Below are 25,275 nucleotides of genomic sequence, written 5' to 3'. Positions count from 1 at the left end.
GTTACCTATGTCCTGTTGATACATGTGTGATATGTGTATGACTCATACAACCCAGTTCTCTTCTCTAGTGAAGCAAACTTTTTTTTAGTTCTGCACTGTGGTGTCGAGGCTGACGATATACGTAGGCTGTGTGGGTGATAGTGATAACGGGTAACGCTTGAAAGGAGGAGGATGTATTCATAGAATGGCTCTATCTGATCAGACATCTTTGTAACCAACCGTTATGTCAAACCGGAAACTTTGTTTTATAACTTAACTTTTGTCTATGCTGATTTTATAGATTCCTCATGCTACAAAACACTGAAACAATACAAATGTCATAAATGTGTATGTGTTACAAAAATATTGCAATATTTAGTCTTATATGAGATATATAGTTAAAATATCTACTATTTAGAACTCATTGAAATCATTTTATTACATGGGTCATTAGAAATACAATCTGATAGTGTTAGTGAGTGTAATTTTTAATCAATTGTGCAACCTTCTGATATTAAATCATTGAAATGTTAGAATATCATCTGACTGGGGTGTTCATGATTATTTGGCAATTTGTATTTTTGATGATTAATTTAATTATTAAGCAACTACAGTGCTGTCAGTCAATCCATAAGGTTAATAAATCTGCAAAATTTAAGAATTCAAGTGAGGTTTTGTTTCTGTCTTTATGTGTGCAGAATTATTGGGCCACTGTAAGGCTATGGTCACACATTATTTTTTGCTGCATTTTTTAATGTAAATTAAAAGCTGCTTTATAAAATATCAGCAAAAGTTGAGATTTCAGAAATCTCATGAGCACGCTTTGGTTATTTTCCTGACTGAATTAGAATACTACTGATTTTTTTGAAAACTGCAGCATGTCAATTCTTTCAGCGTTTTTTCACCCATAGAAAGCAATGAGTAAGTGCAAAAATGCAGCAAAAACTTTGGCATCAGATTTTGCAGCAATTTTAGTGAAAAAAGCATGCACAGAAGTATGTGAAACCCTTATATTTTTGTGATTTTTCCCAAGTTTAAACCAAAATGTCTTGGTAAACTAAGCCTGAGCATTTCAATGCTTGACCATGTTGTAAAACTAAACATGGCCTGACCAATGTGTGAAATTGAACAATGCCAGACCAACTTAATGGCCCTGACCAATGTGTGCACTTAAACAATGCCTGACCCACTCAATGCACTGCCAATGTCTTACGTAAGCTATGCCTGACCAATTCAACTCCCCCTATGGTTTTACATTTGCAGTTTTGTAGTTTTTCATGAATTCATATGAACTTTTTTGTTCAAAATATTCTCAATTTTTTCAGACATAAAAAACTTGTTCGATTACCGTAAGTAATTTGATCAAATTGCTCTTGTTCCAAAAATAGTTTATGTTTTCAAATCCGCCTTGCATGTGTATGCTGAATTTTGGAATCCAGAAAAACGCAGCAAGAAAAGCAACAAAAAAACATCAAAACTTGCTTTTTGTCGACATCTTTTTTACTGCCAAGAGATCAGGTTTTGGCTGCAAAAAAACAACAAGAACTACAAAAAAGCAATGCGTGAATATAGCCACAGGCAAAAAGCAAATTTTAATGGCTTTTTTTTCTCTTTCTTGCTGTATTTTTCAGAATCACAAAGTTCAGCTTTGCTTTCACGATGCAAGCATGAACACCACAAGATATTAACCCATAGAAAACGGTTTACCCCTGCTAAGTTTTACCACTGCTAAGTGGTGGATTATACAGTACCTCTGAGATTAGAACAATAGATCCAAAAGGAGGAAGTCTGTATCAATTGCCACAATGGATAATGAAATACTAATAGATAGGTTCTGTGATCAATGCGGCAGAGATAGAGCGACCCAAGAACGAAAGAGGTTCAATAGAAATATGAAAAGTTTATTTGACAACTGTTACAACAATAATATGTGGCACTATAATTTATATTGACTGAGGGGAGAAGTATGACTAGAAATAGGGACTAGTGGAAAGATGTTAGGCCACCAATGCAGGACATATGTGAAAACATAAAACATTTCTGGAAAAGACGACAATTTGATCAAATTGGAAAAGATTTTTATGTCTGAAAAATTAGAAATAAAAACAGTGGTGTGAGTTAAATTGGTCAGGCTTAGATTATGTAAGAAATAGGCAGGGCATTGAGTTGGTCAGGGATTGTTTACTTTCCCACATTGGTAGGGCCATTGAGTTGGTCAGGCATTGTTTAACCCCATAGTGACAGAGCCAATTTTGTACTTAATGACCAAGCCAATTTTTAGGGTATGTGCACACGTAGAATGGTCCACTGCGGATTTTTCCGCAGCGGATTTGATAAATCCGCAGGGCAAAAACACTGCGTTTTTCCTGCGGATTTATCGCGGATTTATTGCGGATTTACCGCGGTTTATGTGCGGATTTCACTGCAGTTTTACACCTGCGGTTTTCTATTATGGAGCAGGTGTAAAACCGCTTCGGATTCCGCACAAAGAATTGACATGCTGCGGAATGTAAACAGCTGCGTTTCCACTCGTTTTTTTTGCAGCATGGGCACAGCGTTTTCGGGTTCCCATATTTTTACATGTACTGTAAACTCATGGGAAACTGCTGCGGTCCCGCAGCAAAATCCGCATCGTGTGCACAGAGCCTTACAATTTTGACCATTCTCATTTTATGAGGTAATAACTCTGGAACGCTTCAATGGATCCCACTGATTCTGAGATTGTTTTCTCGTGACATCTTTGTCATATTATATGACACATATACTTTATGATAGCAGTAAAGTTTCCTCAATATGACTTGTGTTTTATTGAGAAAAAAACTGAAATTTGGCAAAAATCTTGCAATTTTCCAACTTTTAATTTTTATGCCCTTAAATCAGAGAGTTATATTGCACAACATATTTAATAAATAACATTTCCCACATGTCTACTTTATATCGGCTCAATTTTGGAACCAAATTTTTTTTGGGTTAGTAAGTTATAAGGGTTAAAAGGTGAACAGCGATTTCTCATTTTTTCAACAAATTTTACAAAACCATTTTTTTTTTAGAGACTACATCACATTTGAAGTGACTTTGAGGGGCCTATATGATACAAAATACCCAAAAGTGACACCATTCTAAAAACGACACCCCTCAAGGTACTCAAAACCACATTCAAGAAGTTTATAAACCCTGCAGGTGCTTCACTGAAATTTTTGGAATGTTTAAAAAAAATAAATAAATAAAAATGAACATTTAACTTTTTTTCACAAAAAATTTACTTCAGATCCAACTTGTTTTATTTTACCAAGGGTAACAGAACAAATTGTACAACAACTTTTGGGGTCCAATTTCTCCTGAGTGCACTGATACCCCATATGTGGGGGTAAACCACTGTTTGGGTGCATGGCAGAGCTCGGAAGGGAAGGAGCGCCATTTGACTTTTTCAATTCAAAATTGGCTGGAATTGAGATCAGACGCCATGTTGCGTTTGGAGAGCCCCTGATGTGCCTAAACTGTGTAAACCCCCACAAGTGGCACCATTTTGGAAAGTAGACTCCCTAAGGAACTTATCTAGATGTGTGGTGAGCACTTTGAACCCCCAAGTGCTTTACAGAAGTTTATAATGTAGAGCTGTAAAAATAAGAAATCTTATTTTTTTCACAAAAATGATATTTTCGCCCCCAATTTTATATTTTCCCAAGGGTAACAGGAGAAATTGGGCCTCAAAAGTTGTTGTTCAATTTGTCCTGAGTATGCTGATACCCCATATGTAGGGATAAACCACTGTTTGGGCGCATGGCAGAACTCGGAAGGGAAGGAGAGCCGTTTGACTTTTCAATGCAAAATTGTCTGGAATTGAGGTCGGACGCCATGTCGCATTTGGAGAGCCCCCGATGTGCCTAACAGTGGAAACAGCCCACAAGTGACACCATTTTGGAAAGTAGACCCGCTAAGGAAGTTATCTAGATGTGTGGTGAGCACTTTGAACACCCAAGTGCTTCACAGAAGTTTATAATGTAGAGCCGTAAAATAAAAAAATCATTTTTTTCACAAAAATGATCTTTTCGCCCCCTTCTCCCAATTTTTATATTCCCAAGGGTAACCAGAGAAATTGGACCACAAATGTGGTTGTTCAATTTGTCCTGAGTACGCTGATACCCTATATGTGGGGAGGAACCTGTTATGAAAGGCAATTCAGTACCACAATGGACATAGCGGTCAGAGGACATACAGTGATCTGACAATAACCCAAAATCATAGAACGAGCTCTGAGACGTGGGAACTCTGCAGACCGCAATCCCTAATCCTCTCCAAACAACACTAGAGGCAGCCGTGGATTGCGCCTAACTCTGCCTATGCAACTCGGCACAGCCTGAGAAACTAACTAGCCTGAAGATAGAAAATAAGCCTAACTTGCCTCAGAGAAATACCCCAAAGGAAAAGGCAGCCCCCCACATATAATGACTGTGAGTTAAGATGAAAAGACAAACGTAGAGATGAAATAGATTCAGCAAAGTGAGGCCCGACTTTCTTAACAGAGCGAGGATAGAAAAGGTAACTTTGCGGTCTACACAAAACCCTAAAGAAAACCACGCAAAGGGGGCAAAAAGACCCTCCGTACCGAACTAACGGCACGGAGGTACACCCTTTGCGTCCCAGAGCTTCCAGCAACAAATTAGACAAGCTGGACAGAAAAAATAGCAAACAAATAGCAAAGAAGAACTTAGCTATGCAGAGCAGCAGGCCACAGGAATGATCCAGGGAAAAGCAAGTCCAACACTGGAACATTGACAGGAAGCCAGGATCAAAGCATTAGGTGGAGTTAAGTAGAGAAGCACCTAACGACCTCACCAGATCACCTGAGGGAGGAAACTCAGAAGCCGCAGTACCACTTCCCTCCACCAACAGAAGCTCACAGAGAGAATCAGCCGAAGTACCACTTGTGACCACAGGAGGGAGCTCTGCCACAGAATTCACAACAGTACCCCCCCCTTGAGGAGGGGTCACCGAACCCTCACCAGAGCCCCCAGGCCGACCAGGATGAGCCACATGAAAGGCACGAACAAGATCGGGAGCATGGACATCAGAGGCAAAAACCCAGGAATTATCTTCCTGAGCATAACCCTTCCATTTAACCAGATACTGGAGTTTCCGTCTAGAAACACGAGAATCCAAAATCTTCTCCACAATATACTCCAATTCCCCCTCCACCAAAACCGGGGCAGGAGGATCAACAGATGGAACCATAGGTGCCACGTATCTCCGCAACAATGACCTATGGAATACGTTATGTATGGAAAAAGAATCTGGAAGGGTCAGACGAAAAGACACAGGATTAAGAACCTCAGAAATCCTATACGGACCAATGAAACGAGGTTTAAACTTAGGAGAGGAAACCTTCATAGGAATATGACGAGAAGATAACCAAACCAGATCCCCAACACGAAGTCGGGGACCCACACAGCGTCTGCGATTAGCGAAATGTTGAGCCTTCTCCTGGGACAAGGTCAAATTGTCCACTACATGAGTCCAAATCTGCTGCAACCTGTCCACCACAGTATCCACACCAGGACAGTCCGAAGACTCAACCTGTCCTGAAGAGAAACGAGGATGGAACCCAGAATTGCAGAAAAATGGCGAAAGCAAGGTAGCCGAGCTGGCCCGATTATTAAGGGCGAACTCAGCCAAAGGCAAAAAGGACACCCAGTCATCCTGATCAGCAGAAACAAAACATCTCAGATATGTTTCCAAGGTCTGATTGGTTCGTTTGGTCTGGCCATTAGTCTGAGGATGGAAAGCCGAGGAAAAAGACAAGTCAATGCCCATCCTACCACAAAAGGCTCGCCAAAACCTTGAAACAAACTGGGAACCTCTGTCAGAAACGATATTCTCTGGAATGCCATGTAAACGAACCACATGCTGGAAGAACAATGGCACCAAATCAGAGGAGGAAGGCAATTTAGACAAGGGTACCAGATGGACCATCTTAGAAAAGCGATCACAGACCACCCAAATGACTGACATCTTTTGAGAAACGGGAAGATCAGAAATAAAATCCATAGAGATATGTGTCCAAGGCCTCTTTGGGACCGGCAAGGGCAAAAGCAACCCACTGGCACGAGAACAGCAGGGCTTAGCCCGAGCACAAATCCCACAGGACTGCACAAAAGCACGCACATCCCGCGACAGAGACGGCCACCAAAAGGATCTAGCCACTAACTCTCTGGTACCAAAGATTCCAGGATGACCAGCCAACACCGAACAATGAACCTCAGAGATAACTTTATTGGTCCACCTATCAGGGACAAACAGTCTCTCCGCTGGACAACGATCAGGTTTATTAGCCTGAAATTTTTGCAGCACCCGCCGCAAATCAGGGGAGATGGCAGACACAATTACTTCTTCCTTGAGGATACCCGCCGGCTCAGACAAACCCGGAGAGTCGGGCACAAAACTCCTAGACAGAGCATCCGCCTTCACATTTTTAGAGCCCGGGAGGTACGAAATCACAAAGTCAAAACGGGCAAAAAACAGCGACCAACGAGCCTGTCTAGGATTCAACCGCTTAGCAGACTCAAGATAAGTCAAGTTCTTATGATCAGTCAATACCACCACGCGATGCTTAGCTCCTTCAAGCCAATGACGCCACTCCTTGAATGCCCACTTCATGGCCAGCAACTCTCGGTTGCCCACATCATAATTTCGCTCAGCAGGCGAAAACTTCCTGGAAAAAAAAGCGCATGGTTTCATCACTGAGCAATCAGAACCTCTCTGTGACAAAACAGCCCCTGCTCCAATCTCAGAAGCATCAACCTCGACCTGGAACGGAAGAGAAACATCTGGTTGACACAACACAGGGGCAGAAGAAAAACGACGCTTCAACTCCTGAAAAGCTTCCACAGCAGCAGAAGACCAGTTGACCAAATCAGCACCCTTCTTGGTCAAATCGGTCAATGGTTTGGCAATACTAGAAAAATTGCAGATGAAGCGACGATAAAAATTAGCAAAGCCCAGGAACTTTTGCAGACTTTTCAGAGATGTCGGCTGAGTCCAATCATGGATGGCTTGGACCTTAACAGGATCCATCTCGATAATAGAAGGGGAAAAGATGAACCCCAAAAATGAAACCTTCTGCACACCAAAGAGACACTTTGATCCCTTCACAAACAAAGAATTAGCACGCAGGACCTGAAAAACTATTCTGACCTGCTTCACATGAGACTCCCAATCATCCGAGAAGATCAAAATGTCATCCAAGTACACAATCAGGAATTTATCCAGGTACTCTCGGAAGATGTCATGCATAAAGGACTGAAATACTGATGGAGCATTTGCAAGTCCGAATGGCATCACTAGATACTCAAAATGACCCTCGGGCGTATTAAATGCAGTTTTCCATTCATCTCCTCGCCTGATTCGCACCAGATTATACGCACCACGAAGATCTATCTTGGTGAACCAACTCGCCCCCTTAATCCGAGCAAACAAATCAGATAACAATGGCAAGGGGTACTGAAATTTAACCGTGATCTTATTTAGAAGGCGGTAATCTATACAAGGTCTCAGCGATCCATCCTTCTTGGCTACAAAAAAGAACCCTGCTCCTAATGGTGACGATGACGGGCGAATATGCCCCTTCTCCAAGGATTCCTTCACATAACTGCGCATAGCGGCGTGCTCAGGCACGGATAAATTAAACAGTCGACCTTTTGGGAATTTACTACCAGGAATCAAATTGATAGCACAATCACAATCCCTATGCGGAGGTAGGGCATCGGACTTGGGCTCATCAAATACATCCCGGTAATCAGACAAGAACTCTGGAACCTCAGAAGGGGTGGATGACGAAATTGACAGAAATGGAACATCACCATGTACCCTCTGACAACCCCAGCTGGACACCGACATGGATTTCCAATCTAATACTGGATTATGGGCTTGTAGCCATGGCAACCCCAACACGACCACATCATGCAGATTATGCAACACCAGAAAGCGAATAACCTCCTGATGTGCAGGAGCCATGCACATGGTCAGCTGGGTCCAGTATTGAGGCTTATTCTTGGCCAAAGGCGTGGCATCAATTCCTCTCAATGGAATAGGACACTGCAAGGGCTCTAAGAGAAACCCACAATGCTTAGCATACTCCAAGTCCATCAAATTCAGGGCAGCGCCTGAATCCACAAATGCCATGACAGAATACGATGACAAAGAACAGATCAAGGTAACGGACAGAAGAAATTTTGACTGTACCGTACCAATGGTGCCAGACCTAGCGAACCGCTTAGTGCGCTTAGGACAATCAGAGATAGCATGAGTGGAATCACCACAGTAGAAACACAGCCCATTCAGACGTCTGTGTTCTTGCCGTTCAACTCTGGTCAAAGTCCTATCGCACTGCATAGGCTCAGGTTTAAGCTCAGGTAATACCGCCAAATGGTGCACAGATTTACGCTCACGCAAGCGTCGACCGATCTGAATGGCCAAAGACCGACTCATTCAAACCAGCAGGCATAGGAAATCCCACCATGACATCCTTAAGGGCTTCAGAGAGACCCTTTCTGAACATAGCTGCCAGCGCAGATTCATTCCATTGAGTGAGCACGGACCACTTTCTAAATTTCTGACAATATACCTCTATCTCATCCTGACCCTGACAAAGAGCCAGCAAATTTTTCTCTGCCTGATCCACTGAATTAGGTTCATCGTACAGCAATCCGAGCGCCAGGAAAAACGCATCGATATTACTCAATGCAGGATCTCCTGGCGCAAGAGAAAATGCCCAGTCCTGAGGGTCGCCGCGCAAAAAAGAAATAACAATCAAAACCTGTTGAACTGGATCACCAGAGGAGCGAGGTTTCAAGGCCAGAAATAATTTACAATTATTTTTGAAACTCAGAAACTTAGTTCTATCTCCAAAAAACAAATCAGGAATAGGAATTCTTGGTTCTAACATAGCTTTCTGATCAATAGTGTCTTGAATCTTTTGTACTCTTGCCGAGAGCTGATCCACAAATGAAGACAGACTTCTAATGTCCATCGCTACACCTGTGTACTGAACCACCCAAATGTCTAGGGGAAAAAAGGCAAAACACAGTGCAAAGAAAAAAAAATGGTCTCAGAACTTCTTTTTTCCCACTATTGAGAATCATTAGTACTTTTGGCTTCCTGTACTGTTATGAAAGGCAATTCAGTACCACAATGGACATAGCGGTCAGAGCACATACAGTGATCTGACAATAACCCAAAATCATAGAACGAGCTCTGAGACGTGGGAACTCTGCAGACCGCAATCCCTAATCCTCTCCAAACAACACTAGAGGCAGCCGTGGATTGCGCCTAACTCTGCCTATGCAACTCGGCACAGCCTGAGAAACTAACTAGCCTGAAGATAGAAAATAAGCCTAACTTGCCTCAGAGAAATACCCCAAAGGAAAAGGCAGCCCCCCCACATATAATGACTGTGAGTTAAGATGAAAAGACAAACGTAGAGATGAAATAGATTCAGCAAAGTGAGGCCCGACTTTCTTAACAGAGCGAGGATAGAAAAGGTAACTTTGCGGTCTACACAAAACCCTAAAGAAAACCACGCAAAGGGGGCAAAAAGACCCTCCGTACCGAACTAACGGCACGGAGGTACACCCTTTGCGTCCCAGAGCTTCCAGCAACAAATTAGACAAGCTGGACAGAAAAAATAGCAAACAAATAGCAAAGAAGAACTTAGCTATGCAGAGCAGCAGGCCACAGGAATGATCCAGGGAAAAGCAAGTCCAACACTGGAACATTGACAGGAAGCCAGGATCAAAGCATTAGGTGGAGTTAAGTAGAGAAGCACCTAACGACCTCACCAGATCACCTGAGGGAGGAAACTCAGAAGCCGCAGTACCACTTCCCTCCACCAACAGAAGCTCACAGAGAGAATCAGCCGAAGTACCACTTGTGACCACAGGAGGGAGCTCTGCCACAGAATTCACAACAGGAACCATAGTTTGTGCTCATGGCAGAGCTCAGAAGGGAAGGAGCGCCGTTTTGGAATGCAGACTTTGATTAAATGGACTGCGGTCATCACGTTGCGTTTACAGAGCCCCTGATGTACCTAAACAGTAGAAACCCCCCACAATTGACCCCATATTGGAAACTAGACTCCCCAAGGAACTTATCTAGATGTGTTGTGAGAACTTTGAACCCCCAAGTGCTTTAATAAAGTTTATAAGATTTGGCTTTCAGTATCATCTTTATGCTGATGACACACAACTATATACGTCATCCCCTGACCTTACCCCCGCTGTACTACAGAACGCCACTGACTGTCTGCAGTCTCCAACATCATGTCTGCTCTCTATCTGAAACTCAACCTCTCAAAAACTGAAGTTTTTCTGCTCCCGCCATCTACTAACCTCACTAAAATCTGACATTTCCCTCTCCGTGGGTGACACCATAATAACACCCCGGCAGCAGGCGCGCTGTCTGGGTGTTATGTTTGACTCCGATCTCTCCTTCACATCCCATATACAATCTCTTGCCCGCTCATGCCGCTTACACCTAAAGAACATCTCTAGAATCCGCCCTTTTCTCACCTTGGAAACAAAAACCCTCACTGTTGCCCTTATCCACTCCCATCTGGACTACTGTAATGCTCTATTAAATGGCCTCCCCCTCACGCGACTTTCCCCTCTCCAGTCCATCCTTAATGCAGCAGCCAGGGTTGTCCATCTGGCTAATCGTTACTCGGACGTGTCCGCTCTTCGCCAGTCATTACACTGGCTGCCCATTCATTACAGGATACAATTCAAAGTACTTGTTCTCACCCACAAAGCTTTCCACAGTGCGGCATCCCCTTACATCTCCTCCCTCATTTCTGTCTATCGGCCTAACCGACCGCTGCGCTCTGCAAATAACTTTCGACTAACCTCTGCGCTAATCCGTACCTCCCACTCCCGACTCCAAGACTTCTCCCGCGCTGCACCAATCCTCTGGAATGCTCTACCCCAAGATATTAGGACCATTCACAATTTGCATAGTTTTAAGCGCTCGCTCAAAACACATTTGTTCAGAGCAGCCTACCACGGTCACTAATCAAACTCATTTTAGTTTGTGTGTGTGTGTAGCCTATTCACTATCCCCATCTATCCCACACCCTCTGAAGATGGCTGGACCATCATTGTAAATACAGACCTGTGCTTTGTATCTCCCCCACCTCATTGTAGATTGTGAGTTCTCACGAGCAGGGTCGTTTTATTTCGCTTTAATTATTGTATTGTTAACGTTGTTACTTATGTCTGTTGTGTTTGATACTGTTAAACTGTAAAGCGCTGCGGAATATGTTGGCGCTATATAAATAAAGATTATTATTATTTATAACGCAGAGCCGTGAAAATACAAAATCATTTTTTTTCCCACAAAATTGATTTTTTAGCTCCCAAATTTTTATTTTCACAACATTAACAGGAGAAATTGGACCGCAAAAGTTGTTGTCCAATTTGTCCTGAGTACACTGATAGCCCATGTGTGGGGGTAAGCCAATGTTTGGGCACACGGAAGGGAAGGAGCACTGTTTTACTTTTTCAATGCAGAATTGGCAGGAATTGAGATGGGACGCCATGTTTCGTTTGGAGAGCCTCTGATGTACCTAAACAGTGGAATCCTCACAATTCTAACCCCAACACACCCCTAACCCCAACCATAACCCTAACCACACCCCAAACCCAAACACACCCGTAACCCTAATCCCAACCCTAACCACATCCCTAACACACTCCTAACCCGAATCCCAACCGTAACCATAACCCTAACAATACCCCTAGCCCTGACACACCCCTAACCCTAATCCCAACCCTAACCCTAATCCCGACCCTAACCCTAATCCCAACCGTAAGCGTAATCCAAACCCTAACTTTAGCCCCAACCCTAATCCTAACTTTAGCCCTAACCCTAACTTTAGCCCTAACCCTAATGGGAAGATTGAAATAAATACATTTTTTAAATTTTATTATTTCTCCCTAACTAAGGGGGTGATAAAGGGGGGTTTGATGTACTACTTATAGCAGGTTTTTATGTTTGGCAGCTGTCACACACTAAGACGTTTTTTATTGCAAAAAAAATAGTTTTTGCATCACCACATTTTGGTAGCTATAATTTTTCCATATTTTGGCCCACAGAGTCATGTGAGGTCTTGTTTTTTGTGGGATGAGTTGACGTTTTTATTGATTCCTTTTTCGGGCACATTACATTTTTTGATTGCTTTTTATTCCGATTTATGGGAGGCGGAATGAACAAAAACCAGCAATTCATGAATTGTTTTTTTGGGGGGCATTAATACTGTTCCACGTGTGGTAAAATTGATAAAGCAGTTTTATTCTTCGGGTCAGTATGATTACAGCATTAACTCATTTATATAATTTTTTTATGTTTTGGCGCTTTTATACAATAAAAACTATTTTAGTTTCAATAAGTTTTTATTTTCTGAACAAGAAATTAACAGCAAGTTTCCCGTACAAGGGAGTAATATACAATTTAAATCTCAGGAAGTAAACATAAGTTGATCAACGACTGGATTACACAAAATAAACACTCATAAATGGCAAGACATAGACAAGGGAGAGAAGTACATAAGGGGGGGTCAATTAGATATTTCATACTGAGTAACATGAGTGAGCACGAACAAGTTGCATAGCCATCACAAAGATAATATTAGAGTCTGCCCTAGGTTTACATTAGCGTCCAGCTCCATCCAGGGTCGCCAAGTCTGATAAAAGATGTCCCATGTGTCGTTCCTTGTAGCTTGGATTCTTTCGTAGAGTATAATAGTGTTCATCCTGTCCACCACCAGCGACATTGATAGAGAAGCAGTCCTCCACCTCGATGCAATGTGTAGCTTTGCAGCCATGCAAAGTTGGCTGACTAGATTGTGAAGTTTATTAGAGAAGCCAGGTACCCTGGCTCCCAAGAGGAATACGGCCTGGTCCAAAGGGACCATTTTACCATACATTTTTATCACAGTGGACTGTACCTTTCGCCACAGAGCTGAGACCACCGGGCATTCCCACCAAATATGTTTTAGGTTTCCCTGGGCCCCGCACCCTCTGAAGCAACGGTCTGATACATTCGGGTAAATTGTATGTAGTTTACTCGGGACTTGGTAGGTTCTATGCAGGAGTTTGATGGATGTCTCAACCAACGAGGACTGATAACTACCCCTAGAGAGTGTATTACAATTTTTCCTCCATTCCTCCAGGGACATTGATATATTAAAATCTGTCTCCCACTGTTCCATAAATGTAAGCTTTTCGTCACCCTGGGTGTTATTTAGAGAAGCGTAGATAAGGGAGATAGTTCCTCTGCCCAGGGGGTCATTTAAACATTTCTGTTCGTACTTTGTAGGGCGTGGAGGGACTTTGTATTGCAGGATCTGTTTGGCAAAATGGAAGATTTGACATGTACGCAGTGTCTCCTCAGGTGGGGGCGCGAGTTTTTGGATGAACTCTTGTCGGGTAAGTAGGGTGTGGAAGGGCGTGCTAAGGTGTCTCAGAGTGGTTATGCCGTTAGCGATCCACCAGGAGAAGGGACGGGGATCCAGTCCTGGTATAAAATCAGGATTATGGAAGAGGTTGGTCAATAGAGATTATCTAGATTGTAGGTCATGCTTAAACCTCTCCTTCCGCCAAATGATCAGGGAGTGAAAGGAAAATGGCGCCGTTATATGAAGACCCTTCGGGAGTTTCTGCATAGTCCAGAGTAGACCTGGTAGTGAGAAGGGTACCATGAAGGAGGATTCCAGATCAATCCATCTTGGCTGGTTATCCCTGTCAGTACAGACATTAATTAGTTGGGCCAGCTGGGCCGACTTATAGTATAATATAAAATTGGGTAGGGATAAACCCCCCCAATCTTCTGTGTATAAATAAGGTTTTCTGCCGGATCCAGGGTCTCTTGCCTTGCCATAGAAACCTCGAAATCATGGTATGGATTTCATGTAATGTCTTGGGTGGCAACGGGATAGGTAACGATCGGAAGAGATATAGGAATTTTGGGAGAGTGACCATCTTAATTGGCATGCAGTCTGCCGAGCCAGGACAATGTCATAGAGGACCATCTAGTGAGATCTGATTGGAGGTTTTTTAGTAGTGGAAGGTAGTTCCATTTGAATAGGGTCGACCTATGGAAGGTCAGGTTAACTCCCAAGTAGGTCAGGTAATGTTCTTTTTTAGTAAATTTAAATTGGGAGACTATGTTGGTTTGAGCGTCTTTTGGGGTATTGATAAACAGGGCCTCAGACTTATCAACGTTGATCTCAAGGCCTGATATGAGTTCGAATTCGTGCAGGACGGTGAATAGATATGGGAGTGAGGTAATTGGGTTGGTAAGGGTCAAAAGTAGATCATCTGCGAAGAGGCTTGCCTTATATTGATCACCCAGATCCCGGGGCCCTTGGATATTAGGGTTAGTTCAAATGGCCTCCGCCAGAGGTTCCATAGCCAGGGCGAACAAGGCTGGCGACAATGGGCAACCTTGCCTTGTGCCTCGCTGAATTTTGATAGGGACGGGCTGATTGGTGGGTAATTTTAAATAGGCCATAGGGCTATCGTATAGTAATTTAAGGCTTGATATAATACCTGCCGGGATACCAAATTTTGCTAGGACTTCAAATAAGTATGTCCATGAGATCGAATCGAAGGCTTTTTCTATGTCGAGAGCCAGCATCAATAGAGGCCGTCTGTGGTGATTTGCTGAGTGTATGAGATTCAGGTTCCTTCTAATATTGTCCGGACCCTGTCTTTTAGGTATAAATCCCACTTGATCACGATGGACCAATGAAGATAGGACTGTATTGAGCCTGGCTGTCATAGACATAAATATTTTTAGGTCTACGTTCAACAAAGAAATGGGCCTGTAGTTCTTGGGGTAGAGATGGTCTTTCTTAGGTTTAGGGATTATTGTTACGTGCGCGATATAAAATTCAGGCGGCATTTGGTTCCCATTAAGAAGGGCATTGCAGAAAAGTTGAATGTGAGGTGTAAGTATGTCGCCGAATTTTTATAGTATAGTGCCGTGAGGCTTTGTTTTTTTGAGGTTCTTAATTGTAGACGATACTTCCTCTGTGGTGATGGGCGTTTGGAGATGATCAATGGCGGAGGCAGACATCTTAGGGAGCTTCAAATTTTCTAAGAAGGACTGAAGACGCAGTGGGGGGGAGGCGTAGAGAGTTTGGTAGTATTTATGAAATGTGCTCTAGATAGTTTCTGCGTTGGCTGTGGTTTGGCCTGTTAAGTCTTTGATAGAGGGAATATTGTTTAGAAGCTCTTTATTTATGAGTTTACGAGCTAGCATATTGCTAGGTTTGTTGGCGTGTTTGTTGAAGGACGACTTGGTCCATGTCAGTGCTTTTTCGGTTTTGTTTGTTAGAAGTGCATCTAATTTTAATTTAGTGTCATGGATCTGTTTAATTAAATAGAGTGACGTGGCGGACTGGTTTGCCTGTTCTAATCTAGACAGTTTGTTTTCCATTTGTAACAATAAAAACTATTTTATAGAAAAAATTGTTATTTTGCATCGCTTTATTCTGAGGGCTATAACTTATTTATTTTTTTATTTTTTTCGCTGATGACGCTGTATCGCAGCTCGTATTTCGCAGGACTTGATGACGTTTTCAGCGGTACCATGTTTATTTATATCCGTCTTTGATCGCATGTTATTCCACTTTTTGTTCGCCGATATGATAAAGCATTGTTTTTTGCCTCATTTTTTATTCTTTATGATGTTCACTCAAGGGGTTAACTAGTGGGACAGTTTTATAGAACGGGTCGTTATGGACGCGGCGATACCAAATATGTGTACCTCGCAAGCCACCGCACGGCGGGACCCGAAAGGACCCTCGCAGCCATGTTGGATCAGGGGGTCTCCATGGAGACCATGAGAATAATGCGATCACATTGCGTTTTTCTCATGGAAGCGCGCTGGGAGCCCCCGTCCCTGCACGATGACCCTCTATGTCGCTGTCACTATTGACAGCGGCATCAGAGGGGTTAAATGCCTGCGATCAGTGCAAGCACCGATCGTGGGCGTCGCTGCGGGGTGTCAGCTGTCACATACAGCTGACATCCACACCCGATCACCGCGGCGCTCAGCGTGAGACCGTGGTGATCGCACCGCCATACTAGTACTGCTCCGGAAAGAAATGCAGTTCCCGCAGAGCAGTACTAGTACGGCGGAGGTCGGGAAGGAGTTAATAATACCTGCCCAACACAGCGCCCCACCTCCACTTTGCTGGTGTTTGAGTCAAAGTGGAGGTCTGTGCTAGTTACTGATCCACCCACAGGCCAATTCATCTGCACCATCTAGAGTCACTTTGATCTCATCAGTCCCTAAAACCTTTAAAAAAATCTTTCTTCAGATATTTTAGTCCAGTCTTGACCTTGCAACTTCTGTATCTTGTTAAGAAATGGTCGAGTTTCAGACTTCCTTACCTTGGCTATGACTGAGCACCGAACACCTTGTACAACGAGGCACTCCTGGGAGATCGCAGTTCTTTACTATGACTGGATAGGAAGATAATGGATTCCTGGTCACTTCACATTTGATTGTACTCAAATCTTCAGTAGTTCATGTGCCTCTTTTTTTCTCAGTATGTATTTGTGACCCCTGTAGAATTTCACTCTGTAACACCATGCCTGCATCACTGCATGGTTTCCCACCTCCTACCATGCAAGGATACCGATGTACTCACCACCCCAGGCCATTTAGTTTTCCTTGTTTTCTGCTTGCCATCTGCAGTGAGCACCTGGTCCACTGCTTGCTGTGCATTCTTAAGGCGCCTGCACTTCCCGTTTATTAAAGAGACAGTGTGTGCATTCCTATTGTGTTCCCAGCCCATTACTGAGAGGCACATGTTACTTAAGGCACCTCCACCTGTTGGGAGGTGCTTGAGCAACATTCCTTTTCAGTGCATGTGCAACTACTGAGTTGCCAGATCCTGTCCTATTTCTGATCTTGACTGAACCTGTTTCCATGAGTCTCTATGCCCAGGCCTGTACCCTGAAACCTTTACCTGTGTTTGATCTTTCCTGTTTCTGCCACCCTGGGGGTTGAATACCCAGGCCTGAAATTTAAACTTTTACCTGTATCTGTCCTTGTCTGAATTAGGACAGTTTCCTGAACCTGTCTGCACCTAAGCCTGGATCTTTTCCTAAATTCCCAATATTTTAACCTGTACATGTCTCTATAACCTGCAGTGTCTGAAGTTGTAGCGGTCTCTAAAACCTGTATAAAAAAAAAAACAAAGTATGAACTGGAATATAAACTGGTATGCATGCAGTGAGTAAGTGCACGTTCACACTAGCCACTACACAGAAAAAATAAAGACAGAAACATAAATGCCCTGCAGTTAATAAATATCATAGTGCATGAAAATAATATACAGTATTTAGATAACATGTTTTTTTGATGAAAAAAATGTGGAAGCCATCCTGCCTCATCATGGAAACCATAATTGGGACAGTCCAAACTCTAATATTAAAACCTTACCGTTTGTCAAGTGACAAACATGTAGATAAGTACTGAGCCCAACTAAGGGAGACCGCATCAATAATGCCCAGCTCAAAAGAAAGGCAGGCCACAGTGGCTAGTGTGAACGTGTTCTTACATGCTGCATGCACACTGATTTTTATTCCATTTCATACCTTTGGGTTTTTTTTCTATCCATTTGCGTCATGTGCATATAAATTTTCCTTGAGTTTATACTGTTAATTTTGTACGTTTCTTTAACCCCTTTCTGACATGTGACGTACTATCCAGTCGAGGTGGGGTGGGCCCGTATGACCACCGACGGGATAGTACGTCATAGCGATCGGTCGCGCTCACGGGGGGAGCGCGGCCGATCACGGCCGGGTGTCAGCTGACTGTCACAGTTGACATCCGGCACAATGTGCCAGGAGCGGTCACGGACCGCTCCCGGCACATTAACCCCTGCCACACCGCGATCAAACATGATCGTGGTGTGTCGGCGGTATAGGGAAGCATCGCGCAGGGAGGGGGCTCCCTGCAGGCTTCCCAGAGACCCCCACAGCAACGCGATGTGATCGCGTTGCTGCGAGGGTCTCTTACCTCCTCCTTCTCCTTGCAGGCCCGGATCCAAGATTGCTGCGGCATCCAGGTCCTGCAGGGAGGGGGGTGGCTTCACAGCGCCTGCTCAGAGCAGGCACTGTGAAGCCTGCAGCTGTGCATGTCAGATCGCTGATGCCCCCCCTTCCCCGGGACAATGTTATAGTGTAAAAAATATATATTCACATGTGTAAAAAAAATTAAAAAAAATTCCCCCCCCCACAAAAAAATATTGTTCCTATAAATACATTTCTTTATCTAAATTTAAAAAAAAATAATAAAAGTACACATATTTAGTGTCGCCACGTCCGTAACGACCCCACCTACAAAACTGTCCCGCTGGTTAACCCCTTCAGTGCACACGATAAAAAAAAAAAAAAAACAGGCAAAAAACAACGCTTTATTATCATACCGCCAAACAAAAAGTGGAATCACACAAGATCAAAAAGATCGAAATAAATAACCATGGTACCGCTGAAAAGGTCATCTTGTCCCGCAAAAAATGAGCCACCACACAGCATCATCAGCGAAAAAATAAAAGTTATAGTCCTCAGAATAAAGCGATGCAAAAATAATTATTTTTTCTATAAAATAGTTTTTATCGTATAAAAGCGCCAAAACATAAAAAAAAGATATAAATGAGGTATCGCTGTAATCGTACGGACCCGAAGAATAAAACTGCTTTATCCATTTTACCAAATACGGAACGGTATAAACACCTCCCCCAAAAGAAATTCATGAATGGCTGGTTTTTGGTCATTCTGCCTCACAAAAATCGGAATAAAAGGCGATCTAAAAATGTCACGTGCCCGAAAATGTTACCAATAAAAACACCAACTCGTCCCGCAAAAAACAAGACCACACACGACTCTATGGACCAAAATATGGAAAAATTATAGCTCTCAAAATGTGGTAACGCAAAAAATATTTTTTGCAATAAAAAACGTCTTTCAGTGTGTGACGGCTGCCAATCATAAAAATCTGCTAAATAACCCGCTATAAAAGTAAATCAAACCCCCCTACTTCACCCCCTTAGTTAGGGAAAAATTAAAAAAATATTTAAAAATGTATTTATTTCCATTTTTCCGTTAGGGTTAGGGCTAGGGTTGGGGCTAGGGCTACAGTTAGGGTTGGGGCTAAAGTTAGGGTTAGGGTTTGGATTACATTTACGGTTGGGAATAGGGTTGGGATTAGGGTTAGGGGTGTGTTTAGGGTTACAGTTGAGATTAGGGTTAGGGGTGTGTATGGATTAGGGTTTCAGTTATAATTGGGGGTTTTTACACTGTTTAGGCACATCAGGGGCTCTCCAAACGCGACATGGCGTCCGATCTCAATTCCAGCTAATTCTGCGTTGAAAAAGTAAAACAGTGCTCCTTCCCTTCCGAGCTCTCCCGTGTGCCCACACAGGGGTTTACCCCAACATATGGGGTATCAGCGTACTCGGGACACATTAGACAACAACTTTTGGGGTACAATTTCTCCTGTTACCCTTGGGAAAATACAAAACTGGGGGCTAAAAAATAATTTTTGTGGAAAAAATATGATTTTTTATTTTTACGGCTCTGCATTATAAACTTCTGTGAAGCACTTGGTGGGTCAAAGTGCTCACCACACATCTAGATAAGTTCCTTAGGGGGTCTACTTTCCAAAATGGTGTCACTTGTGGGGGGTTTCAATGTTTAGGCACATCAGGGGCTCTTCAAACGCAACATGGCATCCCATCTCAATTCCAGTCAATTTTGCATTGAAAAGTCAAATGGCGCTCCTTCCCTTCCGAGCTCTGCCATGCGCCCAAACAGTGGTTTACCCCCACATGTGGGGTATCAGCGTACTCAGGACAAATTGTACAACAACCTTTGGGGTCCATTTTCTCCTGTTACCCTTGGTAATAAAACAAATTGGAGCTGAATTACATTTTTTGTGAAAAAAAGTTAAATGTTCATTTTTATTTAAACATTCTAAAAATTCCTGTGAAGCACCAGAAGGGTTAATAAACTTCTTGAATGTGGTTTTGAGCACCTTGAGGGGGTTTAGAATGGTATCACACTTGGCTATTTTCTATCATACAGACCCCTCAAAATGACTTCAAATGAGATGTGGTCCCTAAAAAAAAATGGTGTTGTAAAAATGAGAAATTGCTGGTCAACTTTTAACCCTTATAACTCCCTAACAAAAAAAAAATGTTGGTTCCAAAATTGTGCTGATGTAAAGTAGACATGTGGGAAATGTTACTTATTAAGTATTTTGTGTGACATATCTCTGTGATTTAATTGCATAAAAATTCAAAGTTGGAAAATTGCAAAATTTTCAAAATTTTCGCCAAATTTCCATTTTTTTCATAAATAAACATAGGTAATATCAAAGAAATTTTACCACTATCATGAAGTACAATATGTCATGAGAAAACAATGTCAGAATAACCGGGATCGGTTGAAGCGTTCTAGAGTTATAACCTCATAAAGGGACAGTGGTCAGAATTGTAAAAATTGGGCTGGTCATTAACATGCAAACCACCCTTGGGGGTAAAGGGGTTAATCTCTCATTTAGATTCACAATCTTGCCATAAGGGAAACTTAAACTCTTCTTCACACACTACTATCAGTTCCTAAATATACTATTACTAACCTGTTAGGCTTCTTTCACACTGGCGTTTTTTTTAATACGTCGCAATGCGTCGTTTAGGGGAAAATACGCATCCTGCAAAGTTGCAAAACATCCTGCAAAAAATAGAGTAACATTACCGACGCATTGCGACGTATTGACACACGTCGCAACCGTCGTGCGACGGTTGCGCCGTGTTGTGGCGGACCGTGGGAGCAAAAAATGTTAAATGTAACGTTTTTTGCTGCCGACGGACCGCTTTTTCCGACCGCGCATGCGCGGCCGGAACTCCGCCCCCACCTCCCCGCACCTCACAATGGGGCAGCGGATGCGCCAGAGAAATGCATCCGCTGCATCCGTTGTGCGGCGCATCAAACGCTAGCATCGGAATCCGACGCTAGTGTGAAAGTAGCCTAAGTGGCCATACCTGAAAGGTTCCGAACCTTTTCTCCTGTTCTTGACCAGGCACATTTTCGAGTTTTATTGTACAAGTTCTTTAACATCTCTAACTTATTTGTTATGGGGGATGAGCCTAAAAAGAGTGATTCCGATTGGTATTATCCTCTTTTATTTGTTTTATTTTATTTTTTAAGCCTATTTTCTATTTTGTTTTCTACGTATTATGCCTGCCTCCCATAAGATCTTAAAGGTTCATTGACTGCATGTTAACATATCTATTTATGAACTGTTTTGTGTGGTATGACTTCCTATACGCCTATAGGAGGCAGTTAGTTCTTCTGAGTGTCTGTCTCCTGTAGGTGTAAACTCCTAAAAATGATGCACGGCAGAGATCTGCACGTTCACTCTGCCGTCACCATTACAGTCTATGGCTCTGTTGGCGCTTACGTCCAAACCCTGTTTTGCTGGGAGTTCAGGCGTAAACCCTGATGAGGCCACTGAACAGAAACCCAATGTGAAAGCACCCTAAGCCCCCTACTTTTTTATTGCAGGGCTTTATGGTAAATACAGAAAAGTAAGTTGCAAGCAATCTAGCAAGAGCCACATGAAGATGTTCTTTGGCTCTACTACAAAATAAATCGCTGTGTTATGTATTGAGTCACTAAAAAATCTCTTGATTAAAAGAAAATGCTGGTGACATTTCTTATTTCTAAAAAATTTCTATTTTTGTCTTCCTAACAACAATATACAGCAGGTGAAATAAGTATTGAACACTTCAGCAATTTTCTACATAAATATATTTTTAAAAGGTGCTAGTAACATGAAATTCTCGCCTGATATCAGTAACGACCCATCAAATCCACACAAGCAAAGGAATCAAACCATAGATGTCCATGAATGAAGTTATGTGTAAAAATGAGAAATGACACAGGGAAAAAGTATTGAACATTGTTGCTGAAATTTGTTTAATACTTTGTACAAAAGCCTTTGTTAGTGATGACAGCTTCAAGACGTCTCCTTTATGGAGAAACTAGTGGCATGCATTGCTCAGGTGTGATTTGGGCCCAATCTTCCACTCAAACACTCTTCAAATCTTGGAGCTTCTGTGAGCTTTAGCTCCTTCCATACATTTTCTATTTGATTTAGGTCAGGTAATTGGCTGAGCCATTTCACCAACTTTATTTTCTTTCTCTGAAAGCAATTGAGAGTTTCTTTGACTGTGTGTTTGGGATCACTGTCTTGCTGAAATGTCCACTCTCGTTTCATCTTCATCATCTTGGTAGATGTCATAAGATTTTTATCAAGAATGTCTCTGTACATTTGTCTATTCATCCTTCCTTTAATTACCGTATATACTCGAGTATAAGCCGACCCAAGTATAAGCCGACCCCCCTAATTTTGCCACAAAAAACTGGGAAAACGTATTGACTCGAGCATAAGCCTAGAGTGGAAAATGCAGCAGCTACCAGTGAATTTCAAAAATAAAAATAGATGCTCCATACCGTTCATTATGGCCCCATAGATGCTCCATATAAAGCTGTGCCACATATAATGTTCTGCACCGTTCATTATGGCCCCATAGATGCTCCATATAAAGCTGTGCCATATATAATGCTCTGCACCGTTTATTATGGCCCCATAGATGCTCCACATAAAGCTGTGCAATAAAACCTACAAGAGAAAAAAGTAGGCGAAAACCCTGATGTAACTAAGTAAAAAATCATCTATATAATAATAACAGAGTTTTTAGTAATACTGTTTTTTGATCAAAAAATAGAACAAAAGCCATCCCACCTCGTCACGGTATCTCTGATCGGGACAGTCCTACACTGTCTAATATTAAAACCTTACCATGTGTCGATGTTGACCTCAGTGTGAATAAGGGCAGACAAAAGGACTGGGCCCAACCAGTGAACACCAGACTGGGGAAGCCTTATATAGTCTATCTCAGAAAGCTGTGCAATATAGAATGCTCTGCACCGTTCGTTATGGCCCCATAGATGCTCCATAGAAAGTTGTGCCATATATAATGCTCTGCACCGTTCAGTATGGCCCCATAGATGCTCCACATAAAGCCATGCCATATAGAATGTTCTGCACCATTCAGTATGGCCCCATAGATGCTCCATAGAAAGCTGTGCCATATATAATGCTCTGCACCGTTCAGTATGGCCCCATAGATGCTCCACATAAAGCTGTGCCATATAGAATGCTCTGCACCGTTCATTATGGCCCCATAGATGCTCCATATAAAGCTGTGCCATATAGAATACTCTGCACCGTTCAGTATGGCCCCATAGATGCTCCATAGAAAGCTGTGCCATATATAATGCTCTGCACCGTTCAGTATGGCCCCATAGATGCTCCACATAAAGCTGTGCAATATAGAATGCTCTGCACCGTTCATTATGGCCCCATAGATGCTCCATATAAATCTGTGCAATATAGAATGCTGCTGCTGCAATAAAAAAAAAAATGACATACTCACCTCTCTTGCTTGCAGCTCCTCAGCGTCCCGTCTCGGCGTCTCTCCGCACTGACTGTTCAGGCAGAGGGCGGCGCACACTAGTACGTCATCACGCCCTTGCTTGGACCCGTCGAAGCACCTGTGTGTGTGAAACGGCCGCCGTCCGTACTCCAATACCGCACCCTCCTGTATACCTGATGTCCTGACAGATGTATTTCATTTATCTCTTCCAATAAAGTTCACGATCTTCACTGCTATCCTGGGGTGAGTGCTGCATATTTTTCCTTTTTCCGAATGCACTTGGACTTTTGCTTGACAGTTATATGCAGAGCACCAAAGACCCCTAGCTTTCGTGACGCCTGACACTCAGCTGTCCACTATTAGTCCTGCTCATTGGATTTCGTATTGCTCTAGTGCCGTTCTATCTTTCATACTCGTTGTGGATATGTGAAAGTCCTCTCTCCCCCTCACCCGCCGACCCCACTGCCGATCATGACTCGAGTATAAGCCGAGAGGGGCACTTTCAGCCCAAAAATTTGGGCTGAAAATCTCGGCTTATACTCGAGAATATATAGGGTATATGAAGTTTGCCAGTGCCGTATGCTCTAAAACAGCGCCTCACCTTGATGTTCCCACCCCCAAACTTCACTGTTAGTATGATGTTCTTGCAGTGATATGCAATGCCTTTTGGTCTCTAAACATCGTGTACATTATGGCATCCAAATAGTTCAATTTTGTTTTCATCTTAACAGACTATATTCTCCCAGTATTTCACGGGCTTGTTTAAATGTTGTTGAGCAAACTTTAAGTGCTCTTGAACATTGTTTTTGTTCAGCAATGGAGTCTTGATGGGTGAGCATGCATAGAGATGATGGAGGTTGAGTGCATTACTTACCGTATTTTTCGGATAAGATGCACTTTTTTTCCCCAAATTTGGGGGGAAAATGGGGGTGCGTTTTATAATGCGAATGTACCTTACCGGTACCGCTGCTGCAGGCCGCAGGCTGGGATGAAGGGGTGTCTGGCGATGCTGCGGGTGTCCGGCGCTGCTATCCAGTGCTCTGCAGGTGTCTTCGGTGCCTGGCGGTGCTACTGCGGGTGTCCGGCGCTGCTGCCCGGTGCTCTGCTGGTGTCTCCGGTACTGCGGGTGCATGGCCTGCACTGCCTGATGCTGCTGCAGTGGTCTCCGGTGCTGCTGGGGCCCACCCCGGCAGTCCCATGATTTCCTGTGCTGTGGACTCCGGCAAAATGGTCAGGGGAGTGGCGCATGTGCAGATGGAGATCTCGGCACTGAGATCTCGAGAAATTAGATTTCAGATCTGAAATCTCATCTCCCGAGATCTCAGTGCCAAGATCTCCATCTGCACAAGCGCTGCTCCCCCGGTGGCCATTTTGCCTGAGTCCACCGCACAGGAAATCATGGGTTTGCCAGGGCTCTGGCCTTTCACAAAATGTCGGCAGAGCCTCGGCAGCATTGGAGACCCCTGCAGCGGCATCGGGCAGCACCGTCCGGGCACCCGCAGCATCAGAGGCACCAGCAGAGCACCGGGCAGCAGCGCCGGACACCCGCAGCAGAACCGCCGGATACCCCCGCAGCGCCGCTGGGCACCGGAGACACCCGCAGAGCACTGGGCAGCAGCGCCAGACACCAGCAGCACTGCCGGACACCCCTTCATCCCAGCCTGCGGCCTGCAGCATCACCCCACTCCTGCCTCCTCCAGCAGCAACTCTGGGTCTCCGCTTCACCG

General features: G+C 43.4%; 1 protein-coding gene across 3 annotated transcripts in view; it reads left to right on the top strand.

Moving 5' to 3' along the window:
* The window catches only part of DGKA (diacylglycerol kinase alpha), a 348,225-nt gene that overhangs the window by 111,942 nt on the left and 211,008 nt on the right, over positions 1-25,275 (top strand). The window contains exon 1 of one of the 3 annotated variants that reach the window (XM_069758424.1): positions 23,564-23,791. The exons of the other annotated variants lie outside the window; for them this stretch is intronic. The gene's annotated coding sequence lies outside the window, so the exon portion shown is untranslated. Of the gene's footprint in view, positions 1-23,563; positions 23,792-25,275 lie in introns of those variants that run through there. 3 annotated transcript variants of the gene reach the window in all.

The sequence above is a fragment of the Ranitomeya imitator genome, chromosome 3 (genome assembly GCF_032444005.1).
Source record: "Ranitomeya imitator isolate aRanImi1 chromosome 3, aRanImi1.pri, whole genome shotgun sequence".
Taxonomy (NCBI): domain Eukaryota; kingdom Metazoa; phylum Chordata; class Amphibia; order Anura; family Dendrobatidae; genus Ranitomeya; species Ranitomeya imitator.
Note: the sequence above shows the minus strand (reverse complement) of the source record. Positions and strands in the feature narration are given on the sequence as shown.